Source organism: Chaetodon trifascialis, chromosome 9, assembly GCF_039877785.1.
Source record: "Chaetodon trifascialis isolate fChaTrf1 chromosome 9, fChaTrf1.hap1, whole genome shotgun sequence".
Lineage (NCBI taxonomy): Eukaryota > Metazoa > Chordata > Actinopteri > Chaetodontiformes > Chaetodontidae > Chaetodon > Chaetodon trifascialis.
Genome location: NC_092064.1, coordinates 393,976 through 409,474, shown reverse-complemented (window position 1 = coordinate 409,474; position 15,499 = coordinate 393,976). Strand labels below are relative to the sequence as shown.

The following is a 15,499-nucleotide window of genomic DNA, read 5'->3' as shown; positions in this document are numbered from 1 at the left end:
CAGTCAGAAAGAGAGAGAGAGACAGAGACAGAGAGACAGACATGCAATCACAGTAACAGTGACAGTGGATGTAATAACAGTAGTAGCAGTTGCAGTGGATGTCAGGCAGGGCCAAGGCAGGAGACGCAGCTGCAATCCACAATCCAGATTCAGCCACTGTGTAACCTGCAAGACGACCAAGCACAGAGACTCCGGGGAAGGAGCTAAGTTAGTAACACGCCGTGGTAGGACATGAGAGCGTGCGGATGGAGAGGGACAGAAGGACAGAGGAGCTCGGTGTATCTTTGGATGTCCCCTGACAGTCTAATCCTATAGCAGCATAACTAGGGGCTGGTCCAGGACCAGCCTGAGCCAGCCCTAACTATAAGCTTTATCAAAAAGGAAAGTTTTAAGCCTACTCTTAAATGTAGAGACAGTGTCTGCCTCCCGGACAAAGACTGGAAGATGGTTCCACAGGAGAGGAGCTTGATAACTAAATGCTCTGACTCCTGTTCTGCTTTTTGAGACTTTAGGAACCATAAGTAGACCTGCATTCTGGGAACGCAGTGTTCGAGTGGGGCAATAAGGTACTATGAGCTCTTTAAGATAAGAAGCTGCCTGGCCATTTATGGCTTTGTAAGTAAGGAGGAGAATTTTAAACTCTATTCTAAACTTTACAGGGAGCCAGTGCAGAGTGGCTCGTATTGGAGAAATATGATCTCTCTTCCTGGTTTTTGTCAGAACACATGCTGCAGCGTTCTGGAGCAACTGGAGAATATTTAGCAACGAATTTGGGCACCCTGATAGTAAGGAATTGCAATAATCCAGCCTGGAAGTTACGAATGCATGGACTAGTTTTTCTGCATCGTTTTGAGACAAAATATGCCTTGATTTCTGCGATATTACGTAGGTGAAAAAAGGCAGTCCTTGAAATTTGTTTTACATGGAAGTGAAAGGACATGTCTTGGTCAAAGATGACTCCCAGATTCTTTACAGTGGTGCTGGAGGCCAGCGCAATGCCATCCATAGCTGCTATGTCATCAGAAAGTGACTTTCTAAGATGTTTAGGGCCTACTACTATAACTTCAGTTTTGTCTGAGTTTAGTATCAGAAAATTGCAGGTCATCCAGGTCTTTATGTCATGAAGACATGCTTGTAGTCTAGTTAACTGACTGGTTTCTTCCGGCTTCATTGATAAATATAGCTGGGTATAATCTGCATAGCAATGAAAATTTATTGAGTGCTTCCTGATAATCTTACCTAAAGGAAGCATATATAAGGTGAATAGAATTGGTCCAAGCACAGAACCCTGCGGCCTAGCGCAGTTCTCTTAATGCCAATGAAATGTTCCAGTGTCTGCAGTAGGATGGTCAATGGTGTCAAATGCAGCACTTAGATCCAATAAGACTAATACAGAGACAAATCCTTTATCAGATGCAATTAGAAGGTCATTTGTAACTTTAACCAGTGCTGTCTCTGTGCTATGATGTACTCTAAATCCTGACTGGAAATCCTCAAATAAACTATTATTGTTTAGAAAGTCGTACAGCTGATTGGCAACTGCTTTCTCAAGAGTTTTTGAGAGACAGGGAAGGTTGGATATTGGTCTATAGTTGGCTAAAACCCCTGGATCAAGAGTAGGCTTTTTAAGTAGCTGTTTTATCACAGCTACTTTAAAGGACTGTGGTATGTAGCCTGTTGATAAAGACAGAATGATCATGTCTAATACTGAAGAGTCAATTAGAGGTAATACTTCTTTAAACAGCTTAGTCGGGAATGGATCTAAAATGCAGGTTGATGATTTTGATGATGAAATTATTGAAATTAGTTGGTGAAGGTTGACAGGAGTAAAACAGTCTAAAACTGCGACAGACTGAGTAACAGTTTCTACGGTTTCTGTGTTTGAAGACAAAACAGTACCAACAAAACAGTACATGTCATCATTCAATTGCTGGGTGTCGAGGTGCTGTCCAGCAAACGGTGTGGGCTTCATTGATAACTGACTTTCTGGGGGAGACCTGGTCCTATTAGGAGAGACGGCATCCATCCCACTTTGGAGGGAGCAGCTCTCATCTCTAGAAATCTGACCGATTTTATTTATGAACCTAACCCCTGACAACTCAGAGTTGAGACCAGGAGGCAGAGCTGCAGTCCTACATGCTTCTCTGCGCCTCCATTTCTTCATTCTACCGTTCCTGTGATGATTGACCTTTCCTTTGCAAAGAAAATAAAACCTTGTCGGCCGGCAGAAGTCTCTATTTCATTCTTCACCAGCAGCAGAGAATTTCCACAACAATTTGGTGTCAGAAGTGGGATCCCTCGAGTGATCGTCTGGGATGGAACACTGACAGTGACAGGCCATCCTGGAAGAAAAAGACTTTCCAGTCTCCAACCTCAAATCCTCTTCTGAGAAGGGAGGACTGTCTGTGTTCGCCCCGGATCGTCACCGCTGGGATTCCACGAACATAATTAAGCAAAATTCATCTGGTGAGCATTGAAATATTGACATTTTCCTTTTTCTTAACAAAAAAAAAAAAAAGAGGGGAAACTTTTTATCTGGTTTTTAAATTTGGGATGTTTATATTGACTTTTAAATTTAGGATTTTAATTTGGCTAAATATTTTTATTTTCATTTTATCCACAATCGTGTCTGAGTCCAGAGTAGACTCCGTGGCTGTTTTGTGGAGTAAGGTTCTGTTGAGATTGGATCTCTGGAGGTTCCGATGGAGGATATCATGACAAGGAAATATGGGGATAAAAATTTAAAGTATTAAATGTCTGGACAGCGGAGTTTGGATTCCCAATAGGGGGATCCCTCAGTTTGGAAAACATATTACTGGTGGAAGTAAAACTGAGAGAAAAAGAACAAGAAATGAGAAAGAAACTTTCTGTTAAAAAAAAAAAAAAAAATGAAATTATAGAAGGTCAAAAAGAATGTTTACAAATGTGGAAAGGGGAAACAGAAGCACGAAACTGGAAAATAATGCAGAAACAACTACCCTTTTCATGCGAAACAAAAAAACTGAAACCAATGAAAAACAAAATTTACACATAAAAATAACACCAGACTGGCAGATCTCTTCTTTTTTTGTTTCCACAGTTGGCAGCTTTGAAGCTGGATCCAGACCTCGACAGCAACCCACCAACTCATTCTTCAACTCCACCACCATACAACCCCGCGACGTCAAACGAAAGACGAGAAGCAGACTCCACCATGCCACAACAAAACACAAGTTTGGGAGCAGCTCATCCTGATGTGTCTGTTCCACCACAAAACTCTACAACCTACCACTCTTCTTCAATTGCTCATAGCTGGACCAAAAGGTGCAACACTTGTTTACTGTCCATGGACTTCTGCTGATTTCACAGCAGCCTTTCAACATCCGGCCAACCCCACAGCATCAAGCAAAATGATGGTGAAAAAAAAAAAACCCTGACGAATATCTCACTCACTTGACAGAGGTATTCAACGCCTACAGTGGCCTTCAACTGACTGATGAGTTGAGCAACACTTCAGATGTGTGGGAAATTCATCTTTGTGATTGTTTCCTAAGTGGACTGAAACCAGGTATTGCATCAAACTATTACAATTTCCTGCATCGGTTGGTGTTGCACGCCTGTTTGGACTTTGCCAACATGCCATGGAAACAATAACCATGTGTAACACAGTCCAAGAACATGGACAACCAAGTCATGGACACAGATGGAAAAGACATGGTTGAGACAGGAACTGGGGAAGAAGAGCTCCCAATGATGTCTGTTTCAGCTGTGGCAAAGTTGGACATTGGAGATGTGACTGTCCGTCATCAACGTCATCAAATTGTCGGAGGGGGATGGACTCCTGCTGACAAGCCAGACCAACTTGTGAGATCGGAAGAAGGTACTGCACCACACTCACACACACATACTGAGCAGACTAACAAACCATCTATTGAGGGCTCAGACAATAGATATGCAATTGCTCTAACATTTGTGCGGTAAACATTTGATCATTTCAAGAAGTTTTTACAACATACATTGACCATTGCAGAACAAAATGTTGTGTTACTAGCTGACTCAGGGGCCATACATTCTGTGTTTAAAGATTTAGAACTAACTACAAAACCACAACTGAGTGGAGATTATGTGTACTCTGTTGTTTCATCAGGTCAAAGAAAACAAAGCAAAGAAACAAAGAAACATCACTGTCCCACTCAAATGTGCGGATGGGCCAAATAAAAGCTTCAAACATGCATTCTTGCTCTCTAAAGTCTGCCCCATTAACCTGATGGGCAGAGACTTGATGTGCAAATTAGGCCTTTGTCTGATCTCAACCCCAGGAGGTATCAAAGTTCACAGACTATCTGATCTGGAACCAAATTTCTCACACTCCTTTGTTCACCACACCCCAAACCTTCAGTATGCATATCAATGGAAATTGCAATCATTGACTGCCTCTTCTGAGCTTGTTGCAGAAGCTAGAGAAGTCACTGCATGAAAAATCACATTTACGACCAGTAAATCCCCGCGAATTTCGTTGATTATCGGCAATTTACGGGAGTTTATGGGGAAGTTCGCCCACTCCGAATATCGTCGGAAACAAACCATCTTTCGGCGGGGGGCGTGGTTATTTGCACCTCCACGAAGGTGGGAATAGCTCTAATTTGGCCTGCTGGCTTCACAAACAATCATTGGATGATTCCACAGGCATTTTAAAAGGAAACCCTCATGTGATTGGATAGCAACTCCAATCACATGAGTGAGGGATCATGCGATTGGATGACAACTCTGCTGTTATTGTTCATCTGTGCACCACAAAAAATAGATAAATAAATTCTAGATTTATTTATTTTAATGATTCATTTATTTGACTATCCACCTTCTGAAAACTACACTACCACACAGTAGAACACAAAGAACACAGTTAACAAAAACATTTTGAAAAAGTCTTTAATGAAATTGTGGCAAATAAACACAAATCAACAAGGATCAACCAAATACAATCAGTGACTACAGGGGAAAAAAAAGTAAGGAGGGCAGAGGGGTTCACTGATAAGAGTCTAAGTCTAAGTCTAAGGCCTCTGGAAATGCTTCTTTGCTGCCTCTGGGTCATACTGAATTGGCGTCTGTCACTTTGAAGGGGACTCGATGCGCAGCCTCTTGCAGTGTGTCGCCTCATACTTTGGGTTTCTCTCCAGCCGCTCTTGCAGTGTCTGGCAGAGTTTGGAGACTAGAACACTCCTTGCTTCCAGCAGCTGTAAATACAGGTAGTAATATAATATTAGTACTGCTAAGAAACAATAACACATGATAACATATGTGACCATGTTTGTCAATATAAAATTCGTCAAAATAAAATTCAGCCCATTTTTACATTGCTGTGAAAATAAGGCGGTATTCGTGTAATTCTTACCCGCTTCCTTCTCTGTCTGCTGCGAGCTGAAATCTTTACAGCTGCTGCCTGAACTGAAAGAGCTGGCTGGGCATACCTGAAGCTCCTCCGCACCGCCTCATAATATGTCTTACAGGCCGCTGGAAGAAAACATATATTCGTATAAGACAGGCTTCAGTAAAAACAACAACAACAAAAAGAAACAACAGAAAGGGGTTAAAAAAAAAACTTACATAAAAGGACTCCTCTGTCCACACCATCCATGTCTGGACTCCCAGTTCAAGTGGCCATCAAGTGTGACATCACCGCTTCATTGTGGGACGAGTTCAGTCGTCTGTAAAACACAAAAAGTACAAACAGGTCATGCAACGTTCATTTACTTATATTCTGCAGAATATTTCCTGTGTATGTGTTACCCCTGCTCAGGTTCATATCGCTTGTCCTTGCCGTCACTATTGTGCAGATGCTGCACCTTTTCCTTTAAAATACAAAATACATTGTAACGTTAAATGTAACGTGAATGGTTACCAAACGTTCGTAACTTAGTGCAATAAGAATAATAAAGGTTTGGCTGCCTAAAAACTGCACAATGTAGTATTAAATGCTAACGTTACTTACTGCAACTTATGCACCTGTCTTTTCGTCTCCACAGCTGCAGTTCGGTCGGGGCTGCTCCTCCAGAGTGAGCAGTCTGGCTTTTATCTCTGCCATTCTCCTCGCCAATTGCGCGATTAACTGTGTTACCGGCCGAGACAATCCACTGAAGGCACTCAGCAGTCTCTTCTCTAAATTGTTTAGACTTTCTGGATATAGTCGCTCCGCAGCCAGGCCATCCACTCGTCGCAGAGGAGTGCCTTCTGGGGTGAACTGACGACGACGTCCGGTTACTGTATGAGCAGAGTTAAAGTTTAGCTGGACCCGAAACGCAACTTTTCTGATCCAAACTCCGTTCGCGTTCACAGACGCACCCGTGTCGTTTTCTGCCGACGTCATTGCGTCAGAGGAGGCATCCAATCATATGCAAGGTTGCGCTCTCGGAATTTCTCGCGAGACAATTTTTGTTGCGTAGAAAGAAAAACATGCTGTGATTTTGCTAGGTATTTTAATTTTCTAGTTTTGTACCGGCACATATAAAACATGTAAACTTCTTTAAACTGACATCATCGAAAATTTAAAAAAGAAAAGTTACTTTGGTGTGTTCCCTTTTTATTCCTACTTAAAGAATCATCAGTGGACTGACCCTGCTGGAATTTTGCAAGCTAATCACACAACCATTTTTCATCTGGTGTGGTGGTGGTAACCTATAAAATTATTTAAACACACTTTTAAATCCTCATGAAAAAAGAAAAAATCTTTGTCTGTATTCTGTAGGCACAGAACACACACACGCACACGCACACGCTCACACATACACGCACGCACGCACGCACGCACACGCACACGCACACGCACACACACACACACACACACACACACAATCCCAATTTGCGTTTGTATAGCTTGCAGCATTTACATTTGCATTTTCACACCTCATGGTCACAGGGGCTAAGAGAGAACTTCCACGGCAATTTACAGTGACGATAATTGACGGAAATGCTACTTTTCATGCAGTGAGTAGTCAGCTGCAACACATTTCATGACACCAGACGATCTGCATTGTATCTCTCATGTGTCACCAGGAACTGATGAGCCATATGAGGAATGTTGATTGAGAGAGAGATTCAATAGACTAACACTGACACACATTTACTGGACAGAACATAAATGAGCTATATCAGTCTCTCTCACACCAGCTCAATGTGATGTGTACACCATGGACCATTCGGTCCCACACATCACACTTGCAAAACACACATCAGATAACTGGGAAAATTTAGGCCCATTTATGAAATGATGTCGGTGCACAGCTGATTGGCAAGAAACATCTGATCGATCTATTTTATTTTATTTTATTTTATTTTATTTTATTTTATTTTAACCAACACTGAAAGAGTGTTTCTTTCTTGGATGACCGCAGCTGGAACCCTGCCAGCGGATCAGCTGGGATTTAATCAGACCTCTGTACGTGTGCCTGGGATGATAACTGGATTTATGGAGGAGAGCATGACGATCTGTATCTTTAAAGAAAACTTTGGTGGCCAGTAGTTTCTCCTGGTCGCTGGAGTTGCGGAAGAAGACCCTGGTGTCCAAAAACTCCACTGTGTCAAGCTGTAGATTCTGTTTGTTTTATTTTAGGGTGGTGTGTATTGAGTGTATTAAAAAATAAAGAAAACTCCTGCTCTGTGCCCCCCCAGAAGCCAAAGATGTCGTCCAGGTACCGGAGATACAGGAGGGGTTTTGTGGGTGATATTTTCATTGCTGCTTCTTCCCAGTGGGCCAAATAAATATCAGCATATGCCGAAAATCGTTGCGGGTGAGGGTGAGTTCAAGTAACTGTAAAATTTCCTTGTCCGGTCTGGCTGGGTCTGGGTATTTATTGAAAGTGTGTTTTATGGCTGCAAGGCCAAGTGGTGTTTCAATATTAGTGTAGAGTGAATCTATATCTATTGTAAAGAGGAGAGTGTGGCTGGGTACATGCATTCTATTGATTCTATTTACAAATTGGTAAGTGTCCTTAATGTAACTGGGGTGAAGTTTTGACAGTGGATTAATGAAATGGTCTATATATTCTGTAATTCTGTAGGATTCTGAACCGCAGTCACTTACGATCGGTCGGCCGACCGGAACCACAGAAGGGACCGTCCACATCCCAGGAGGCTTGTGTATCTTGAGGTAGAAGAGGCGAGGCCTGGGCTCATCAGGACGGTCCAGATATTGTTTTTGTTTGGCTGTGATATACTTATTGTTATATAATGTTTGTATAATGTCCCAAATAAGTGTTTGTGTTTCTGATTGAAGTGAGTGTGTGAGTGATCTGTAATATGTTGTATTGTTTAGTTGTCTATTTGCTTCCAATAAATAATTATTTAAGTCCTGTAAAACAATTTGTCCCCCTTTATCTGCCGGTTTTATAACTATGTGTGTGTTGTTACCTACTGTAATGCTTTTATGATTTTTCTCTGTTCGTGTGTAATGTTTGGATGTCTATGTGGACGGGGGCGCCATTTAGTGAGTAGTGCATTGTTTTTGTTAATTAATGTCATTATTTCTGGTGAAATAGTGTCTGGATGTGGCTGCCAGTGGGACGGTCCAGTGAAGAGCACAGGCTCTCGCCTTCGTCTTCCCCAGAAGTAGTCTCTTAATTTCAGCCTCCTATGGAAGGTGTGCAGGTCCCTCCTGAGGTCCGGTCGGGTGGGTGGGTTAGGTGTGGGAATGAAAGTGAGACCTTTTTCCAGTATCTCCAGCTGTGCGGGTGTTAGGGTGATGGAAAAAGGGGAACAGAGGTTAGTTATATTTGACAGGTGGGGAGTTGTAAGTGTACATTCCTCCCCAGTTAACAGTTTAATTGTTGACACCAGTACCTGAACAACATCTGGGCCGTCTGGGGGGGTCCAGTGGATATGGTCCTTGGGGTCAGTTTTGGAAAGCAGAGGGTTGATTTCTGGTATGAAATTGTATTTGGCTGTGATGACATTATTGAGTTTAGTGATTAATTCTTTTTTCCAGGGTTCCAAATTGACAGAAAAATTAATGACTGGGATGTAAATGGTGGCGTTGGGAAAAGTAATGTGACTGATTCTTATAAGCTGCTGTAAATTCTTGTAGGTGGTTATCGGCTCATGTTCAGATAAACAATTGTTTAAGCCGACCGAAAGGATTAGCTGTTTTACTTGTGTATGGGGAGTGAGTTTCCTGAAAATTTCTGTAATGTGGTGAAAAGTGGCTCCGGGATAACTGTCAATCTGGATGTTTGGATCTGTGAAGGGCGGAATACGGGAGAGATTGGAGTCACCGATGATCAGGGTCTCCTCCCGCACCTGCAGCGACCAATCCTGCAATTTTCTGAATGTGTGTGGGTGTCTGTGCGGTTGTAATTTGGGTTTGGAGCCAGGTGCCGCTGCAGAGGCCCCGTGAGAGTTGGAGGTGGAAGGCTCAGATGTTGTGGCTGAAGGTAGTTCATATTCAACACTTTCTTCACAGCCTTTTTATCCACCTCCGTGTGTAGTGTAGAATCACAGGGCTCTGCAGTCAGCAGAAGGGGAGGGGCGAGGACGGGACACAGAGCGGCCCGACCGCAGGCGGCTCAGCTCGGCTTGGGGGATCAGGTGGATCTCAACCCTCACCTGGCGTCTGGGGTTCCGTTTTGGAAGTTGGATTGGGGGCTGAGCCGCCGTCCCAGGTTCTTCAGTCCCCAGCCCCCCCGGTGGTGTACAGAGGTCTGAAGGGGTTGAGGGATGAGAAGGGGGAGGAGGAGGAGGAGAGGGAGGAGGAGGAGAAAGAGGGAGGGATATGTGGGAAGATATTGGGGATGGGGGGAGGTTAGGATTAGGGGAAGGAGGGAGGGGGTTAGGGTTAGAAAAAGGAGGGAAGGAGTTAGAGCTAGAGGAAGGGGGGAGAAGGTTGGGTTTGGATGAGGGCGCAGTGCTCTTGGGGGAGCACTCCGAGGGGCACGGGCTCTCGGGGGCTCAAAGGATCATTGATCCTTGGAAATACTTAAAAGACTGGCCCAGTTTGATGTAGGATAAAATGTGCTTGGTGGATTGGGCCACGGTACAGGCCGGCCACGGGACCTTGTGTGTTTATCAAAGTCCCCCTTCTCTCTCCAGGGTCCCTGCTGTAACATTTAAGGCTGTCATTACTTAAAAAAGAGCAAGCTTTGTACAATATAATAAAAGAATAAATAATAATAAGTGCTAAGATGTGAATGTAAGGAGTCAGACATAAAACAAGAGGGGTTAGTAAAACATAAGTGCTAAAAACATAAAATAAGTGCTTTCAAAAAAGTGCTGTTAAAAATCACACAATATATGCAAGTGCTAAAAAACAACCGTTAATTAAGAGAAAAACACACACATATATATATACACAGGGTTAAGAATAAAATCATGCATAATGCTATTGTTCTTTGTCTAAAACCTTACATTTTGAAAAAAAAAAACAAATTCTAAAAGAAGCTTGCTCTTTGCTAAAAGATGTTTTAATGATAACAATAAAAATGACACCAAATTTCCCAAGGTTTTGTAAAACACATTTTATTAATAGCAGGGATTAATTAGGGCTCAGGCTGCGGCGAGAGGCCTCTTTATGAGGAAGTAATCCTTTTGTAAATTTTAATAAGAACTAATAAGAATAATAAAAAAAAAAAAAAAAATATATATATATATATATATATATATATATATATAAAAAGGAAAATTAAAACTATACTTAAGAATGTGTACCTATATAAATAAACACACACACACACACACACACACACACACACACACACACACACACACACACACACACACACATATATACACATTTTAGCACCCCTACACATACATATCTGCACACGTTCACACATCTAATCTATACACATATATGCATTAATGTAAGTGAAATAAATATATCAATAATAGGTAATTAAGATCATTTAAGAAAAGAAGTTGAAAGGTTGGCAAGGATAAAATGACAATAAAAGTAGGGAGAAAGCAGAGGACCATTAAAAGAAGGAAGAATGTTTCATTCGTGGATCGCCGCAGCCGGAGCCCTGTCAGAAACCTGTGGGAGAAGAGGCCCTGGAAAGTAAGGAGGTGAGCACTTCTAGTAAATGCTGTAAAAAAGGTTCGTTATCAAGTGGAAATGGACTCATCAGCCATACTTTTCATTTAACCCGGTGGGATCTATGGTCTTTAGTAGATGAATCCATTTCCTCTCCGCCGCCTGTCTCTGGCCCGTGGTCCAATCCCTTCTGCTCTCCAGGCCCATGCTCTGGACATTGTGTTGGCCATGGAGTTTAAAATGTGCATATAGGACACTGGTGCCACTCCCGTTGTTCATGATATAAAAGTGTTGTTTTATTCTAGTTACAATAGAATGTCTAGTCTGCCCCACATCCAATTTGTGGCAGGCCTTGCACCTAATCGCATATATAACATTGGTTGTTGAGGGTTTGAAGGCCTGCCATGGGTTAGGGGAGTGAAGAGGAGGGAGAGGGTTGGGGTTAGGGGAGTGAGAGGGGGGGAGATGGTTGGGGTTAGGGAAGTGAGAGGGGGGGGGGTTAGGGTTAGGGGGAGGAGGAAGGGGGCTGGGGCTCAGGGGAGAGGGGGGAAAGCTGAAGGGGGGGGAGTTAGGTTCAGGGGGAGGGGGGGTTAAGGTTAGGGAGAGGGGGGAGAGGAGTAGGAAAGGGTGTGGTAGGATGAGGGGGAGGTTGGTGGGGGGGGGGGGGGGGGGCACGGGAAATGGCCTGCTGGTTCTGGGAGCAGGGGGAAGTCCAGGGGGGAGAGCTCGGGTGGTGGGGGGGGGCAACAGTTCACCTGTGCATGCCCCCCGAGTTACTAGTTCCCGTAGGGAGCTGATGGAGGAGCTTATAAGCTTCTTGTTGTATCTTGCTCTCCCCCACTGGACCGCTCGGTCGAACGCTGGTTGGTTAAAGGGGGGAATGTTCTCCAGCTCCACAGCAATAACTGTGTCATAATGTTCCCAAAGAATGATCATGTTTGTGTGCATCCAATTATCTGTGTTTTGTTTAACTTTTTGTGATGTTATTTCATTCCGTGATGACGGTTTGATAAAAGATGTTAAACGATGTGCTTTCTTTATCATTCCCTGTGGATATGTGTTGTTATTAAGTGTTTTATTAATAATTTCTGAGTGGTGGATAACCTGAAGTAATTTAAAATATTTCTTGGTTTGTAGGTGGGTTTCTGGGGATGTATGGTGTGTGTTTGTAGGCTGTCGGCTCCGCTCTGGTGGATCGGCGCGGGGTAGGCGGCTGCCACTTTCCCTTTGCGTCTCCCCAGAGGGAACCGCCAGTGGTGAAAATCTGTTAGTAAGGGTTATTGTCATGTTTGTATTACTGTGGAGCTGGAGAAGTTGGGATTCGGATGGGCAAGGGGGTCCAGCTGATCACGCAATTTTCCAAGATTGTTATAAATTGGGGAAAGCAACTATCCGGAGGCTGATTGAAAAAAAGAAAAAGAGAAAATCGAGGGAAACCAAATTAAACTAGTGGAGGAAGCCACCTGCAAATAAAAGATAATAAGCCAGCTGAAATATAAAATGGAGGTTAAGACAGTTAAAAAAGAAAGGTGCAGGAAGGTTAAAATTATGGCAGCTCCTTCGTGTGTTTCTCTCTGTTGCTGTGGATCAAAGAAAATTAATAAAGAAAAACAAAGGAACGTTAGTACCGTAATAAAAGCAGTTTAAAAACTCACAGTTCGGTGGCCTGATGTTTTGGTTTTGGCCTTGAATTTCTCCGAACCGAGAGGAAGGACGGGGGGCCGCTGTATGCGGTTTAAACCCCCCGACGTCAGCTGTTCGATTCAAATAACCGCATCCAAGTTAATATACGGAGTTCAATCGACGATGGTGATTCCCAGGGAGTCTTCAGTGTGCACACTCTTGTTGAGACGATGGTCCAGTGTTTTTTTCACCTCGTTGTCCTCCTGTTTCTTGGCTATATGCAGGTTATTAGTGGTAACATCCTGTGAGTCTTTTCACTGCCAAACACGGCCTTTATTAAAAATAAATATCTGCAGAGATCCTGCAGAGACTTATTAAAAAAGCTTGCTATAGAAATAAAAAATAAAAGAGGGGTTAAGATGTAGGATAAAATAAAATCCCGACGTTTCGCCGTGTTACGGCTTCTTCAGGGAATGCATAAATAAATGAGAAGGAGAGTCACGTAAGCGTCTGTTCTTTTGAATGAAATGTTTGGGGCTGGGCTTTGACGTGCTCGGCTGTGATCGGTGCCGTTCTGTCATATGACTACGTCCTGAGGAAAACCCGGGAGAGAGAGAGAGAAAAAAAATAAAAAAATAAAAAAAGGCAGGGCTAGGGGTTGGGGCCAAGAACCTGTCATGGAGTGCGTTTACAACATTTGATGTTTTTTCTTTTGCCAGTGAAGTTAATCATGTAACAGAGAACACTCAGAAAAATGTAACTATGCTCTACTCAATTTAATCTGTGTAACAATATTACACACAAAATATTGAGTAAATTTGAAAGCTGTGAAATCAGGTAGATTTACCTTATGAATTAAGTAAATGTAATTAAAAAAATTAAGCTGATCTGGATAACTACATTGAGTACCATGAAATCTAAAATTTATTTTATATCATTAAAAGTCTATGCAATAGTAACCCTAAGTTTGAACCACTCAAAAAATTGAGTAGATAAAATTAGAATGTTAGGTAGATGTAACTGAAAATGAGATTATTATTTAACAAAACAAATCTGCTACATTTACTTGATGTTTTTAACAGAATGTAATTAATAATGGACTGTCAAATATCAGAATAAATATGTTCTATTTACTTAATGTTTTAAAATGTATTGTCTCTTTAATCTACTTTCGTACTTCAGGTCAATATATGAAACAAACAAAAAAACAAAGCAATTCTACATGCCAACATTTTTTATTAAACATTTATTTGTCTACTTTGACAAATATAAAATATCAAGTTTATCTGTGAACAGAGTCTGATTGAGATTTCTCAACTTGCATTATATAAACTCTATAATCTACTGGTCGTCTGATTTTCAACATGAGCATATGAGCATCCGGCTGAAATGAATGCAGCATATGGCTGAAATGCACCAAGAACGATTATTTGATGACATTAAGACTCTTATGTAAACATTAACACATTAAACTTCTATACTTAGGACAGGTAAACCTCGCCAATGAAAAAATCACTCAATCACAGTTCAGATCTTGCTGAACAGTAATACAGAGGTAATTCTTCAGTGTTTGAACTGTGATTTACTCTCACCAGTGAGCGTGACATTGTTCATGTGAGCATCCGGCTGAAATGCACCGAGAACGACCTTTTGACGACATTAAGATTCTTATGTAAACATTAACCATAATAAACTTCTATACTTACAGTAGGACAGGTAAACCTTGCCAACGAAAACTTCCCTCAATCACAGAGCATCTTGCTGAACAGTAGCCAGCAACTACATACAGAGGTAATTCTTCAGTCTTTGAACTCTGTTGGAAAGGTTTCCAGAATCCAGCTCCAGCAGTACTTTCTGGAATACCACTGTATTTGAGGTTCTTGGGGTAGCGGCAGATCTAATGCATAGGTCAGTCCCATCAGATAGCAGCAGGCTCTGCTAAGATCCCCAAGACTGCTGAGGACGGTGTTGCCCTCAATCACTATGCCGACATCAACTGACCCATCTTTCCGCAGCAGGTAAATTGTCATCACTTCATTTGCCAACTGCTCTTGAACGCTGGCTGATCCATCCGCAGCATCCTGCAGACATTGTAAAGATAACTGTTAAGAGCTCACTTTCAACCTGCATGTCACAAATACCACCTACTAACATAAACAACAACACACTACCTGTTATCTTCACAAAATAAAATACCGTTGCCGTCATAAGGGAAGCCATTGCGACAGAATTGGTGCGTCCCACGGTGTGTTGACAACAGACTGTTATAGGCTACTGAAATAAAAATAAAACACACACGCTTCCACATTTTGAAAGTGCTTGTGATTTTTTTTTGTACAAGTGCAGCCAAAGACCAGGCTGAAGAGAGAGGGACAGCAGAGCTACTCTGTTCAGCTGCAGGTGAGCCAGGTGGAGAGTGCAGCCTCTTTTTTCTTTTTCTTTTTTTAATGCCGACATGAAGGACAAGCACACAGACATCCATGTACGTTGTCGTTTGACATTCCTTCACGAGGACTGCCCTGCATTACTGGCACGTCCTCCCGTGTAACTTTTTGCTGCTAGTCGAATTCTGCGCACACATGAGCATTCACACCATAGCCACGCACATTTAAACAAAATGTTAATATGAATATTAAGGATTAATCAATAACTGATCATTCATTTTCCTGATGATGAATCGAAAAGATTTCTTCAAATGGCCACCCTTAATGTCCACAGCTGCTTTATACCATATAAGGAAAAAATTAACTGTACACTCAAGATTACATTTGTTACAAAACCTTAAAACCTTTAAAATCATGAAAACTACAGTATTATACTAACCTAAAAGTCCTTGAATAGGGCACTAGCATCTTCTGCAAGGTAGTCAATAAGGCATCG

The 15,499-nt window shown here is 42.2% G+C and overlaps 1 protein-coding gene across 1 annotated transcript in view; it reads right to left on the bottom strand.

The window, feature by feature from the left end:
- LOC139336781 (uncharacterized) overlaps positions 1-13,143 on the bottom strand; it is a 36,294-nt gene extending 23,151 nt beyond the window's left edge. The window contains exon 1 of the mRNA XM_070971010.1: positions 12,652-13,143. The gene's annotated coding sequence lies outside the window, so the exon portion shown is untranslated. The remainder of the gene's footprint in view (positions 1-12,651) is intronic.
- Positions 13,144-15,499: the final 2,356 nt, after the last annotated feature.